Here is a 14723-nt window from a genome sequence, read left to right as displayed (position 1 = left end):
TGCGTGGACTATAAAGCGACCCTCAACCGAGCTTTAAACCCCCACGCCTACCCAGTCCCAGCTGTCAAAAATGTCCTGTCAGCTATCCAGTCAGGCACCATTTTCGCAAAGCTTGATTTGGCGCACGTGTTCTTGCAATTGCCGGTCTCCAAAAAGACAGCAGATGCTCAAACTATTGTCACCCACTGCGGGGCGTTCAAAGTTAACCGCCTGCAATTTGGCATCGCTGTGGCACCTGGCATTTTCCAGGAGGCCATGGAAAAAACTCACAAAGGAATCCCCGGAGTCTGCCCCTACTTTGATGATGTGCTCATTGCAGGGGAGACCGAGGGAATTCTGGCAGAAAGGTTGCAAGAGGTGCTGCACAAGTTCCGCACCGCTGGCCTTAAATTAAAAAAGGAAAAATGTTCCATAGGGGTTCGATTCCAAGATTCAGGCTATCAAAGCAGCCCCACCCGCAAAAAACAAGATGGAGCTACAAGCCTTCTTGGGGCTCCTCAATTTTTACCATGCCTTCTTTCTCCAGAAGGCAACCATCGCAGAGCCCCTACATAGGTTGCTTGACAAAGGAGCCTCTTGGCAGTGGACCCAGGTCCACAACAACAGTTTCCAGAAATTAAAACAACTCCTATCCAGCAAGTCCACCGTCACCCATTACAGGAAAAAAATGGCCCTGTGTATAGCTTGCGACGCCTCTCCTTATGGAATAGGGGCAGTTCTGAGCCACCTACACACAGACGGGACTCAATCTCCTGTCGCGTACTATTCTAGGACTCTTTCCAGGGCAGAGCGGAATTACGCTCAAATTGACAAAGAAGCCCTAGCAATCGTAGCAAGCGTGAAAAAATTTCACGACTATCTATACGGCCGCCCCTTTACAATCTTCACAGATCACAAACCCCTGCTAGGGCTCTTCACGTGGGACAGGCTAATACCCCAAATCCTATCCCCAAGAATGCTGCGCTGGACCACATTCTTGGCAGCATATTCTTTCAGGCTTGAACAGAAGCCCGGGAAGCAAATGGGCCACGCAGACTGGCTAAGCAGGCTGCCCCTGCCCACTCTGGACTCAGACCCAGCACCAGCCGGCCACATCCTGGCAATCCAAGAATTACCAGACCGCCCCCTGTCAGCTAAAGACTTTGCCTCAGCGACTAGCAAGGACAAGGTCCTGGGCAGAGTACTTGCCTGGGTCATGATAGGTTGGCAATCCAGCTGTCCTGGGCCAGAATTTCAAGCTTTCTATGTCAAACGGCATGAACTGTCTGCACACCTGGGCTGCGTCCTTTGAGGTAGTCGGGTCATCATTCCGGACCCCAACAGATCCCAAGCGCTGCACTCACTCCATGACGGCCACCCTGGTGTCATCAAAATGAAGGCACTTGCCCGCAGCTACTTCTGGTGGCCGGGCCTGGATAAGGACATTGAGAAACACGTAGCCGGCTGCTACATGTGCCAACAAATGAGACCCCCCCCTGCCACAGGCCCCCGTCCATAAGTGGGAGGTAACTAAAAACCCCTGGTCCAGGGTACACATCGACTATGCCGGCCCCTTTCAGGGCCAGAATTTCCTTATCATAGTCGACAGTTTTTCTAAATGGCTGGAGGTCATCCCCGTCTCCAGCACAACCTCTGCCACCACAATCAGGGGTTTGAGGAGGGTTTTTGCCACTCACAGGTTACCCGACATCCTAGTCTCCGACAACGGGGCCCAATTTACCTCTTGTGACTTCCAGATTTTCACCAGGGACAACTCAATTAGGCACATCATGTCTGCTCCCTTCCATCCATCCTCGAACAGCCTTGCAGAAGTTATGGTGAAGGACACCAAGGACTCCCTAAGAAAAATCATCTCTGGAGTCTGGCACTGCCGGCTGGCCCAATTTCTCCTGGCTCAACATTCCACCCCCTGCTCCACCACAGGAAAATCACCAGCCGAACTCCGCTGGGGCCGCCGGCTGGTTACAAAGCTGGACAGACCACCCAGACAGGGCAGCTGCAGAAGCCGAACACCCCTCTCAGCCAAAGACCTTCCCTCCTGGGCAACTCATCTGGGCCAGGAACTATGGGACAGGGGACAAATGGCTTCAAGGCATTGTGTTGGAGCAAACAGGCCCTGTCTCCTACTTGATTGACTTGGGGGGAGGAATTCACATCAGACGTCATGCAGACCAGCTAAGGACCTGGGGGCCCAAAAATCTTCCCCTTCACCCTCCCCCCACTCTGCTACAAAGCCAGACACCAGCGCAGCAGAGCCCGAGCCCACCAGCTCTCAGCCACACACCCTCTGATAACCTCAAAGCTCCAGACCCTCCACTTCTCCCTGATGGGGGAAAGGGGGACCAGCCCAAAGGAAACCTCCGCCACTCCACCAGACCGAAAAAAGCTCCTGCGTACCTGGCTGACTACGAATGGGCAGGGAACAGGTCAAAAGACAAGCAGGGAGGAACCGCCAAGATCCAGCAGAGCCAAAACGTTACAAACCAAGCAAGGGGGGGGGAAAGGGGTGTTGTATATTAAACAGTTACTGTTGTGTGCTTAAACAAGTTCCCATCACTCACAAGTTCGTGAGGAGAAAACACGGCACCCCGCTGACAGCTGTCAAACGGGCTGCCGCTCACCACCACGCAGCGCGGCGACCGGCTGACTATGACAGCTGTCAAAGCGGCCGCACAGGCGCAGCTCAATGACAGCTGTCAGGTTGCTGGGGGCTGCGCATGCGCAGTAGCGACCAAGCTGTCAAATGTTACCAGCTGGTCGAAGGCACAGCTCGCTGACAGCTCGCGGCCATCAACAGCTAGCTGCACCTGATTGGCCGCTGCCACACGGCGGGAGAACGCCGCACTGTTATTGGTTATTGCTTGTACAAGTTTGTGTATAAATAGCAGGGAGTCCCAGCGGTGTTTTCAAGCCAGTGCTTCCCATTAATAAACATCTGAGAAGCGTGCCTGCTGTCTCCTGGTCTTGCCTCACGCTAATCCAAAGAACACCACATTGAGTGTGTGACTACTATTCCTATTTGGGCCCTGGATAACCTGAGACAGGTTCATGGAAGTCATGGTTTCCGTGAAATCCTGGGCTACCTCCAACCCCACCACCAGGGATGGCAAGTTATATATATAAGCCTGGGAAACTCCAGCCCTGCGGTGAGGTCCAGGAACCCAGATAGGGAAGCTGTCATATAGCAAGGAGGCTGGTATAGTAGCAGCAATCCCACCTGATCCCTTATTCATGCCTTCAGTGATTTATTCTTACCAACAATAAGCAGATAACATGTTAATAGATTTCCTGAGTACTACATTGTTATAGATAATCACAATCACTTTGTGATGAACTGTGTGTGCCTTTTGGAAACTTTGAGCAAAAGGCCATATTTTTAAATAGCTAAAGGCACATGTAATAATAAGGGTATGTATAATAATACATTTGAATGCATTTCAAGTCTTGGCCTTTTTTTTTGTTGTTGTTGTCTCATCACCTATTTTTTCTGTCTGATTTATTTTTCATCCAGAATAATATTGCCATGTATTGTATATAGCCATACTTCTATTTAACTGGAGCCATCCCTACTAAAGCCATGTAAACTTCCAAGAGGCATTTTATAAAGCAACAAGCTCAGCAGAAGTATGCTCTGTGCCTGCTTCAGAAGATCAGAGAAGGGCTTTCTAGTAGCCAGATGTAATTGAATGTAATCTGGATTCCTAGTAGGGGAGAGTGCATTTCAGAGAAGCAAATGACGATTCAATTCAGGTAGTTTGTGTGAGAGAAAGAGGGTGAAGATGGCTCTCCCTAGTTCCCAAAATATTTATGGGGTGTTAGCATGCTTTAGTTGGGTAAAATTCTGGCTAGGCATCTGCTTGGAAGAATCATAACATGTTTTTCTAAATGGTTGGAGGTCATCCCCGTCTCCAGCACAACCTCTGCCACCACAATCAGGGGTTTGAGGAGGGTTTTTGCCACTCACAGGTTACCCGACATCCTAGTCTCCGACAACGGGGCCCAATTTACCTCTTGTGACTTCCAGATTTTCACCAGGGACAACTCAATTAGGCACATCATGTCTGCTCCCTTCCATCCATCCTCGAACAGCCTTGCAGAAGTTATGGTGAAGGCCACCAAGGACTCCCTAAGAAAAATCATCTCTGGAGTCTGGCACTGCCGGCTGGCCCAATTTCTCCTGGCTCAACATTCCACCCCCTGCTCCACCACAGGAAAATCACCAGCCGAACTCCGCTGGGGCCGCCGGCTGGTTACAAAGCTGGACAGACCACCCAGACAGGGCAGCTGCAGAAGCCGAACACCCCTCTCAGCCAAAGACCTTCCCTCCTGGGCAACTCATCTGGGCCAGGAACTATGGGACAGGGGACAAATGGCTTCAAGGCATTGTGTTGGAGCAAACAGGCCCTGTCTCCTACTTGATTGACTTGGGGGGAGGAATTCACATCAGACGTCATGCAGACCAGCTAAGGACCTGGGGGCCCAAAAATCTTCCCCTTCACCCTCCCCCCACTCTGCTACAAAGCCAGACACCAGCGCAGCAGAGCCCGAGCCCACCAGCTCTCAGCCACACACCCTCTGATAACCTCAAAGCTCCAGACCCTCCACTTCTCCCTGATGGGGGAAAGGGGGACCAGCCCAAAGGAAACCTCCGCCACTCCACCAGACCGAAAAAAGCTCCTGCGTACCTCGCTGACTACGAATGGACAGGGAACAGGTCAAAAGACAAGCAGGGAGGAACCACCAAGATCCAGCAGAGCCAAAACGTTACAAACCAAGCAAGGGGGGGGGAAAGGGGTGTTGTATATTAAACAGTTACTGTTGTGTGCTTAAACAAGTTCCCATCGCTCACAAGTTCGTGAGGAGAAAACACGGCACCCCGCTGACAGCTGTCAAACGGGCTGCCGCTCACCACCACGCAGCGCGGCGACCGGCTGACTATGACAGCTGTCAAAGCGGCCGCACAGGCGCAGCTCAATGACAGCTGTCAGGTTGCTGGGGGCTGCGCATGCGCAGTAGCGACCAAGCTGTCAAATGTTACCAGCTGGTCGAAGGCGCAGCTCGCTGACAGCTCGCGGCCGTCAACAGCTAGCTGCACCTGATTGGCCGCTGCCACATGGCGGGAGAACGCCGCACTGTTATTGGTTATTGCTTGTACAAGTTTGTGTATAAATAGCAGGGAGTCCCAGCGGTGTTTTCAAGCCAGTGCTTCCCATTAATAAACATCTGAGAAGCGTGCCTGCTGTCTCCTAGTCTTGCCTCACGCTAATCCAAAGAACACCACATTGAGTGTGTGACTACTATTCCTATTTGGGCCCTGGATAACCTGAGACAGGTTCATGGAAGTCATGGTTTCCGTGAAATCCTGGGCTACCTCCAACCCCACCACCAGGGATGGCAAGTTATATATATAAGCCTGGGAAACTCCAGCCCTGCGGTGAGGTCCAGGAACCCAGATAGGGAAGCTGTCATATAGCAAGGAGGCTGGTATAGTAGCAGCAATCCCACCTGATCCCTTATTCATGCCTTCAGTGATTTATTCTTACCAACAATAAGCAGATAACATGTTAATAGATTTCCTGAGTACTACATTGTTATAGATAATCACAATCACTTTGTGATGAACTGTGTGTGCCTTTTGGAAACTTTGAGCAAAAGGCCATATTTTTAAATAGCTAAAGGCACATGTAATAATAAGGGTATGTATAATAATACATTTGAATGCATTTCAAGTCTTGGCCTTTTTTGTTGTTGTTGTCTCATCACCTATTTTTTCTGTCTGATTTATTTTTCATCCAGAATAATATTGCCATGTATTGTATATAGCCATACTTCTATTTAACTGGAGCCATCCCTACTAAAGCCATGTAAACTTCCGAGAGGCATTTTATAAAGCAACAAGCTCAGCAGAAGTATGCTCTGTGCCTGCTTCAGAATATCAGAGAAGGGCTTTCTAGTAGCCAGATGTAATTGAATGTAATCTGGATTCCTAGTAGGGGAGAGTGCATTTCAGAGAAGCAAATGACGATTCAATTCAGGTAGTTTGTGTGAGAGAAAGAGGGTGAAGATGGCTCTCCCTAGTTCCCAAAATATTTATGGGGTGTTAGCATGCTTTAGTTGGGTAAGATTCTGGCTAGGCATCTGCTTGGAAGAATCATAACATGTCTTTCTAAGTTTTTTGAGCCTGACACCACTCTCAGCTTTCAAAGAAAAAGGAACACCTTGCCACTCTGAGCAATAGGCGCACAGGGATGATTGGATGAAGTGGCTGTATTATATATGTAAACATTCCTTTAATCAATGTATATATATGTTAACAGTACAAATAAGAAGGCATCGCCTAGCATATAAGGTAAAACCGCCTGACAGAAATACACGCGGGAACTTTGACAGCTGTCAAAGTTCCTCGCACCACGCAGGCGCCACCACTGACAGCTCGCGGCTGTCAAACGCCGGACTACGAAGAAGCCTGAGCTGTCAAAGCACCCACCGTACAGCGCAGGCGCAACCACTGACAGCTCGCGGCTGTCAAAACACCAAGACACGCGGAAGCCGGAGCTGTCAACAAAAGACGACGCGGATTGGTCCCTGCCTGACAGGGCGCCAAAATGAACACCGCTGATTGGTCCTCGCTACCAGCTGCCGGCTATAAAAGCCGGACAAGTTATTCTATGTTTGCCTTGCTCTTAATAAACCTGTTGTTGAACTAGCCTGTCGTCCCGAGTGGTCCTTGGCTACTTCACTGGCGACGAAGGTGGGATCGCTCCGGAGCTGAAGTCACGGCCGAGGAAGAGAGTTCCCGGCAAGAGCTGTCACGGTAGTTTTAACTTCCATCGGAGCAACCCAGGACCGGACGACATGGCAAACTTCGGCCGTGTGAGGGAGTTTGATACCCGCCATCCCGAGAGATGGCAATCACACCTCGGCCAAGTCGAGGGATTTCTCCTCGTCAGTAAAATCACTGACGACCGAGCAAAGGCCGCCGCTCTGCTGTACATCAGCGGGCCCCCGGTGTACGACGCAGCCGTCGGGCTGTTCAGCCCAGTGCCCATCACGGAAGTCTCCTACGCTGACCTGGTGGACCAGCTGAACAAGTACTACATGCCAGCGCGTTCAGAACTGTACTGGCGGGTGCAATTCGCACAAAAGAAACAACGGCAGGACGAGCCCGCCAACGAATTCATTGCCGGGGTCAGACACGCCGCGCGGAATGCTCCTTCCCCGACCTGGAAGACCGCATCAGAGACCAGGTGGTGATCGGTCTGAGGGACGAGAAGCTACAGAAGAAACTGACGTCCAAACCCGACATGAACCTGGCAGAGCTGACCAGGGAGATCATGGCATATGAACACAGCCACAAGAAGAAGCCGACGAACACGACCCCAGAGACCCCCGCGACCGTCTACCAGGAAAGCGCAACCTTCAGCGACAGCGGAGAGTCAGTAGACTTCACCGATGGAGAAGCCCTACAGCGCAGGATGGAGCACCGGCAACCGAGGAGGGGAAAAACGTCGGACCGCCGCGGATCCAGGAACCCACCACCGCCACCACCGCGTTACGAGCCACGGGCCGCCTGTGCCAGCTGCGGGGGCAACCATGCCCGAGGAAGCTGCCGTTTTAGGAACGCGAAATGCCACAACTGCGGGAAGACTGGCCACATCAAGCCGGTGTGCCGCAGCAAGGGCCGGGACAACATCAATGAGGTGGAGGCAAACCCCCCAGGTAGGCCGGCTGCCCAGGCCAGCAGAGAAACCCCACCAGGCCCCCTGGTAGAGACAATTGACAGGGTAAACAGCATAAGCTCCAAAGTTAAGATCTGGGTCAGAATTCAGGGGGTGCCCTGCCACATGGAGGTAGATTCTGGGTCAGCAGTCTCATTAATTTCGCTGACAACCTATCAGGAAATCTGTCAGAAAAGCCGAAGACAAATTCCCCTGAAACAAACTCAGGTACACCTTGCAGACTTCCAGAAAACCCCTATTCCGTTGGAAGGGAAAGCCAAGGTCCTGGTGCAGTATAAGGGGTTCAAGGGTCCCCTGGAGGTTTTAGTTACGCCAGGGAACCGTACCAACTTGATAGGGCTAAACTGGTTCACTCCACTAGGCATCGCCTTAACGGGGGTTAATACCATTCAAACACCTAGCCTAGAAGCCGTTTGCGAAAGGTACGCCGACGTTTTCGATGGCACTTTAGGGAAATATACAGGTTCCCCCATTTCCCTGCAACTAAATCCAGCAATTCAACCAATTAAAATAAGAGCTAGGAGGGTACCTTCCGCCCTTAAAGAAAAAATTGAAAACGAGCTTGACCGACTCGTGGGACTAGGGGTACTGGAACCAACAGAAGGGGGAACCTGGGAGACCCCTATTGTCACCCCAATCAAACCTAATGGCGAAGTGAGACTGTGCGCAGACTATAAAGCGACAGTCAACCTAGCCCTCAGCCCCCATGCTTACCCGGTAAGGGACGTATTTGCTTCCATCCGCTCTGGCACCATTTTCGCCAAGCTCGATCTCACACAGGCGTATTTACAGCTGCCTGTCACAGACGACACCGCGGAAGCTCAAACTATTGTCACCCACCGCGGTGCTTTTAAAGTAAAGAGGCTACAATTCGGCATATCTGCAGCCCCGGGTATTTTTCAGGGCATCATGGAAAAGACCCTGAAGGGAATACCCGGGGTCTGCCCCTATTTCGACGATGTTCTCATCGCCGGGGAAAACGAAGCTAGTTTAGCTGACAGGTTGTCAGCTGTGCTGAGCCTGCTCAGAGAAGCCGGTCTCAAACTTAAGCGGGAGAAGTGCTCTATTGGAGTCACTTCTACAGAATTCCTAGGGTATAAAATTGATAGCCAGGGCATCCACCCCACCGCTGAAAAACTAATGGCTATTCAAACCGCACCCAGCCCTAGGAATAAGCAAGAGCTTCAATCCTTTTTGGGGCTGTTAAACTTTTACCATGCCTTCATTCCCCACAAAGCCACTATTGCAGAGCCGCTCCATAGGCTCCTAGACAAAGGTACAACTTGGTCCTGGACCAAGGAACATGAGAACAGTTTCCAATCGTTAAAAAAGCTTATCTGTCACAGCTCAACTATCACCCTTTTCAAGGAAGACACCCCAATATGCATCGCTTGCGATGCCTCTCCCTATGGAATCGGGGCTGTATTAAGTCACATATTCAAGGACGGTACACAAAGACCCATAGCTTTCTATTCACGCACTCTGACCAAAGCTGAAAGAAACTATGCACAAATTGACAGGGAAGCCCTAGCGATAGTGGCAGGGGTCAAAAAATTTCACGATTATCTGTATGGAAGACCATTTACTATATTTACAGATCACAAACCCCTGCTAGGCATATTTACTTGGAATAAAACTACTCCACAAATCCTCTCCCCGAGAATTTTAAGATGGTCAACATTTTTAGCAGCCTATTCTTATCAGCTAATACATAAACCAGGTAAAGAATTGGGCCATGCTGACTGCCTCAGCAGACTGCCCATACAAACCAGGGACTCAGACCCAGCCCCAGCCAGCGGGATTTTAGCAATCTCCCAACTTCCAGAATGCCCCCTGACGGCAAACATTATAGCCAATAATTCAACAAAAGATAAAATACTTGCCAGAGTCCTCAAATGGGCCACAACTGGGTGGCCAACTCAAAACCCACAACCCCAATTCCAACCTTATTATAACAGGAAAAATGAGATTTCAACACACAGAGGTTGCCTGCTATGGGGAAATAGGGTCATCATACCAGAGAAAAACATAGACCAAACATTGCACATTTTACATGAAGGGCACCCTGGAATTGTAAAAATGAAGGCGATGGCCAGAAGTTATGTGTGGTGGCCCGGCATAGATAAACAAATTGAACAGTATGTGGGTGGGTGTTACACCTGTCAGGAGACCAGGAATGAACCACCCCAGGCACCAATCCATAAATGGGAGACTACAAGGAACCCTTGGTCACGTATACATATAGATTTTGCAGGACCTATCCAGGGCCAAAGTTTCTTAATTGTAGTGGACAGCTATTCCAAATGGCTGGAAGTCACACCCCTTAGGAAAACAACGTCCACAGCCACTATTCAAGCCTTACGAAAAATATTCGCAACACACGGCCTACCTGATACCATAGTTTCTGACAATGGACCTCAATTCACCTCTCGTGAATTTCAGATCTTCGCTACGAGGAATTGTATTAGGCTGGTCACGTCGGCGCCGTTCCACCCATCGTCGAACGGAATGGCTGAAATTATGGTACGATACACAAAAGAAGCCTTGAAAAAATTCGTTAAAGGAAACTGGCAAAGGCGACTCAGCCAGTTCCTCTTATCACAACACACAACACCATGCTCTACAACTAGCAAATCACCAGCAGAATTAAGATGGGGGAGGAGGCTAATAACACGTCTCGACAGACTGCACCCTGACACAGCCCCAGAAGAAAAACAGCACCCCCACCCCGGCCGCAAACTCAACCCGGGTCAATTAATATGGGCACGTTCATACACAGATAAAAACAAGTGGGTCCAAGGGACAGTAATAAAACAAACAGGGCCCATCTCATACCTGGTAGCTACGCAAGCACAGGGCAACATACGCCGCCATATTGACCAGCTCAGACCCAGACAACCACCACACGCTTCTGAGCAACCACCCAGTGCCGACTTACAACCCCCACCGGAAATGCGGCCTATCCCAAACCAGGAAGCTGAGCACCAAGACGAAGAACCAGAACCAGAACACCCACCACCCCTTCGCCGCTCAACCAGGAATCGAAGACCACCCACCTACCTAAAAGACTATCAGTGGGCAGGTTCAAACATCCAAGAAGGAAGAAACGAACCAGGGGAGGGGTAAGGGGTGTATTATATATGTAAACATTCCTTTAATCAATGTATATATATGTTAACAGTACAAATAAGAAGGCATCGCCTAGCATATAAGGTAAAACCGCCTGACAGAAATACACGCGGGAACTTTGACAGCTGTCAAAGTTCCTCGCACCACGCAGGCGCCACCACTGACAGCTCGCGGCTGTCAAACGCCGGACTACGAAGAAGCCTGAGCTGTCAAAGCACCCACCGTACAGCGCAGGCGCAACCACTGACAGCTCGCGGCTGTCAAAACACCAAGACACGCGGAAGCCGGAGCTGTCAACAAAAGACGACGCGGATTGGTCCCTGCCTGACAGGGCGCCAAAATGAACACCGCTGATTGGTCCTCGCTACCAGCTGCCGGCTATAAAAGCCGGACAAGTTATTCTATGTTTGCCTTGCTCTTAATAAACCTGTTGTTGAACTAGCCTGTCGTCCCGAGTGGTCCTTGGCTACTTCAGTGGCCCTCAAAATAGTTTACACAGCCCTAGTCGCCACTGTGTTACCAATTCTATGATATTATATAGACCAATAACCTGATAGAAAAATCACTTTTAAAACTTACTAGTGTACTATAATTCAGTGTGACAGAAGGGAATAATTAAGTACATTGAGAATAATTTTATTTAATTAATTTTAATTGCATCTATTAAGAGTACATTAAAATTGAGTTTTTGTTTTGATCAAGTCCATTTCTTTGTCTTGGTTTCACCAGTTTGGGGTAGATAACAATGGCACATCATTGAAAGGTCAAGGATGACCCATAGCCTGAAAAAGATTATCTTTCTAATTAAGGTCTTTGAAAATATGTATTTTTCTAAGGCACCACAATTAGAGAAATGAATATATCACATTAAATAAAATTTATATTGCAAATTATGTCTTGTATAAAATTATGTTTAAAGGGTGCATCAAACAAACAAAAACCCTCATGTATATTTCATGATATAATTCAAAATTGTATAGGAAAAAAAAGGACCTGGAAAACAGTTTGAAGAGATTACTCCAAGTTTCTTTTCTTGCCCTTTTGTGGAAAAGGCAAATCATATTGTTACAACAGTTCTTTGCTGCAAATCTGGTGATGATTTATCCCACTGTGTTGTGGACTAATCTTTTTTGTCATCACCCATGCACAAAAATTCACAATTCTTGATAAATTTGAGATATTGAGCACATAGTCTGTTAGAAAATAGACATCCTTAACCCACAACACTTGCTCTAAAACCTTGTTAACAGTCCTGTGGATTTCAGCAGTGGTGAATAATAGGACAAGTCCAGGCCATGTGAATTAATGAACTCCTGAATTACATTTCTAACAGCAGTTATTTGCAACCAACCTTTATTAAAGATTCTCTGAGGTGTTAATATATTCGTACCAAAATGACCCTGCCAGAGAAAAATTTTTAATATCCTATAATTTCACTTACCGTGGTATAAAGGAATAAAAATAGAAAGACTCATAAGATGCAGGGCAAAACTAAATTAAGCGTCTCCAGCAAAGAACTCTCTAACCTATTACATTACACCATATCTGAGTGAAATTAGCCATGAAAGCCAGCTGGGTGACCTTGAGCCTGTCAATCTCTTCCAGACCAACCCACTTCACAAGGTTGTTGTGAGGAAAATAGGAGAAAGGATATGGATATGTTGGCCACTTTGAGTTATTTGCAAAAATAATAAAGGTGGGATACAAGTAAGTAAATAAATAATTCACCTTCAGAAAACCTAAGAGCTTAACCCTTTTCAATGATGGTCCTGCTCCTTTGGAATGGCTTAACCCCCTATGCCACCCCTTCTTACAACATTCTTGGACACCTATTCAGAAAGGCATTTGGGGATCAATAAAGTCATGTTACTCCAAAGGGTGAGTGTGTTTGATTATTTATAATTTTATTCATTTATTATTGTATTCAATTACTGATACTCATTCTGTAAGCCACACAGTTTCTGTAAGTTCGACAGCATGTACATTGTATATGAGAATGAAAGGAGAACAAACAAATAAATAAACATTCCACTATCAAACAATTTTTATTATTGGAACATGTTCAAAGATTCAACTAGAATCAGAATTCCTTTAACTTAAATCCATCTTAATCATAGATGGAGTATCATACCCCAAATACTAAAAAAATAGAATCTAAATCATTTTTCATTTGTATTAAAGCAAGAGATAAGTTCAGATTTACTATATGAGAGCTCTTGTGAGGCACAAATGAGGTGTGGCTTGGTGCAAACAAAGAGATAGAGTACAGATCTCTCTTGATAAATGGACACTTTTATCCAGCTGAACAAAGGTGGGTCTTCCCATAAAATTAGAAGAATCCTGAATGCAGTTTGAAGCAAGTATGTCTGTCTGTCTGTCTGTCTGTGTGTGTGTGTGTGTGTGTGTGTGTGTGTGTGTATACTGTCGCCCTGCCTATTTAACTTATATGCAGAGCACATCATGAGAAAGGCAGGGCTAGATGAATCAAAAGTTGAGTTAATGCAAGCATATCAATTAAACACAGCAGTTGAAGGAACAAAGTAATCTATGGGCCAAGAAACCTATGTAATTTGGAGAAGGGTGGGTGGCTATTGATAAGATTTGTGTAAATTTGTGTAAATCTGGAAACCTTTACAAGTGTTCTATTGTCATGCTGGCTATGTATTCTGGGTTCTGTAGTACAAAATATCTGAAAAATGTTGGGCTAAAGAAAGCAGGTATAGAAGAAAGTCCAGGGGAAAAGCTGCCAAGGATTTAGAAATGCCACATTTATATCTTGACACTGAATATCTACAATATATGCTATTATGCATATCTTCAAAATCAACTTTGAGATGTACTATCTATATGGGGACACGGTGGCTCAGTGGGTTAGGACGCTGAGCTTGTCGATCAGAAGGTCGGCAGTTTGGCGGGTCGAATCCCGAGTGTCGCGTAACAGAGCGAGCGCCTGTTACACGTCCCAGCTTCTGCCAACCTAGCAGTTCGAAAGCACGTTAAAATGCAAGTAGAAAAATAGGGACCACTACGGTGGGAAGGTAACAGCGTTCCGTGCACCTTTGGCGTCTAGTCATGCCGGCCACATGACTACTGAGGCGTCCTCGGACAAGCGCTGGCTCTTCGGCTTTGAAACGGAGATGAGCACCGGCCCCTAGAGTCGGAAACGACTAGCACACACGTGCGGGGGAACCTTTACCTTTACCTTTATCTATATGGGGATAGGGAGAATGTATTCTAAACAATAGAGTGATCCTTCCAATTAAAAGATACGGAGTGGAAAGATTTTATGGGCTCTGCCTTTTGTTCTTATGGATCAAATTTGACAAATGGAATTGTTTTGTCTGGCTTGCTTTTTGGTTCCTTGTACAAATTTACATGGAACAAAACAGTTGCTGAATGGGTTTATTTCTTTAAAAATACATACACAGCCATTTCTTTCTTTATTGGTAAATCTATAATAATAAGTTACATTGGTATTCTTCCTATATCAGACTGAGGAGAACATTCCATCATTGAAAGACAAAAACTGCCAAGAACTCTCAGAATATATGAAAAATATTGAATAGGTTGTCTCACATTTATTTTCTAGTAACATTGATAGAACAAAGAAACTGCTGCTCTGAATCAATGTTTATGCTTCTATTTGTAATAAGATTGGAAATAAGGAGAAAATTTCAGGTTAGGTAGAACAATATGAAAAAAGGAATACAGAGCAGGAGGAAGATAAAAAAATTGTAAACCAAAAAATAGGTTTGTATGTAAATTTACTGTACCTAAAATGATGATAACTATTTCCCAACATATTTGTTTGGTCCCCATTTATTTCAAAGAGTGTTTCATAAAAAAAACAATATA

The 14723-nt window shown here is 47.1% G+C and overlaps 1 protein-coding gene across 1 annotated transcript in view; it reads left to right on the top strand.

Moving 5' to 3' along the window:
- Window positions 1–14723, top strand: part of MDGA2 (MAM domain containing glycosylphosphatidylinositol anchor 2) — a gene marked incomplete at both ends in the record, with an annotated part of 636181 nt that overhangs the window by 561846 nt on the left and 59612 nt on the right. The gene's annotated exons all lie outside the window — the stretch shown is intronic.

This window comes from Vipera ursinii (assembly GCF_947247035.1).
Source record: "Vipera ursinii genome assembly, chromosome: 1".
In the NCBI taxonomy this organism is placed as follows: Eukaryota; Metazoa; Chordata; class Lepidosauria; order Squamata; family Viperidae; genus Vipera; species Vipera ursinii.
The sequence above is the reverse complement of the archived record's forward strand: the minus strand, read 5'-3'. Positions and strand labels throughout refer to the sequence as shown.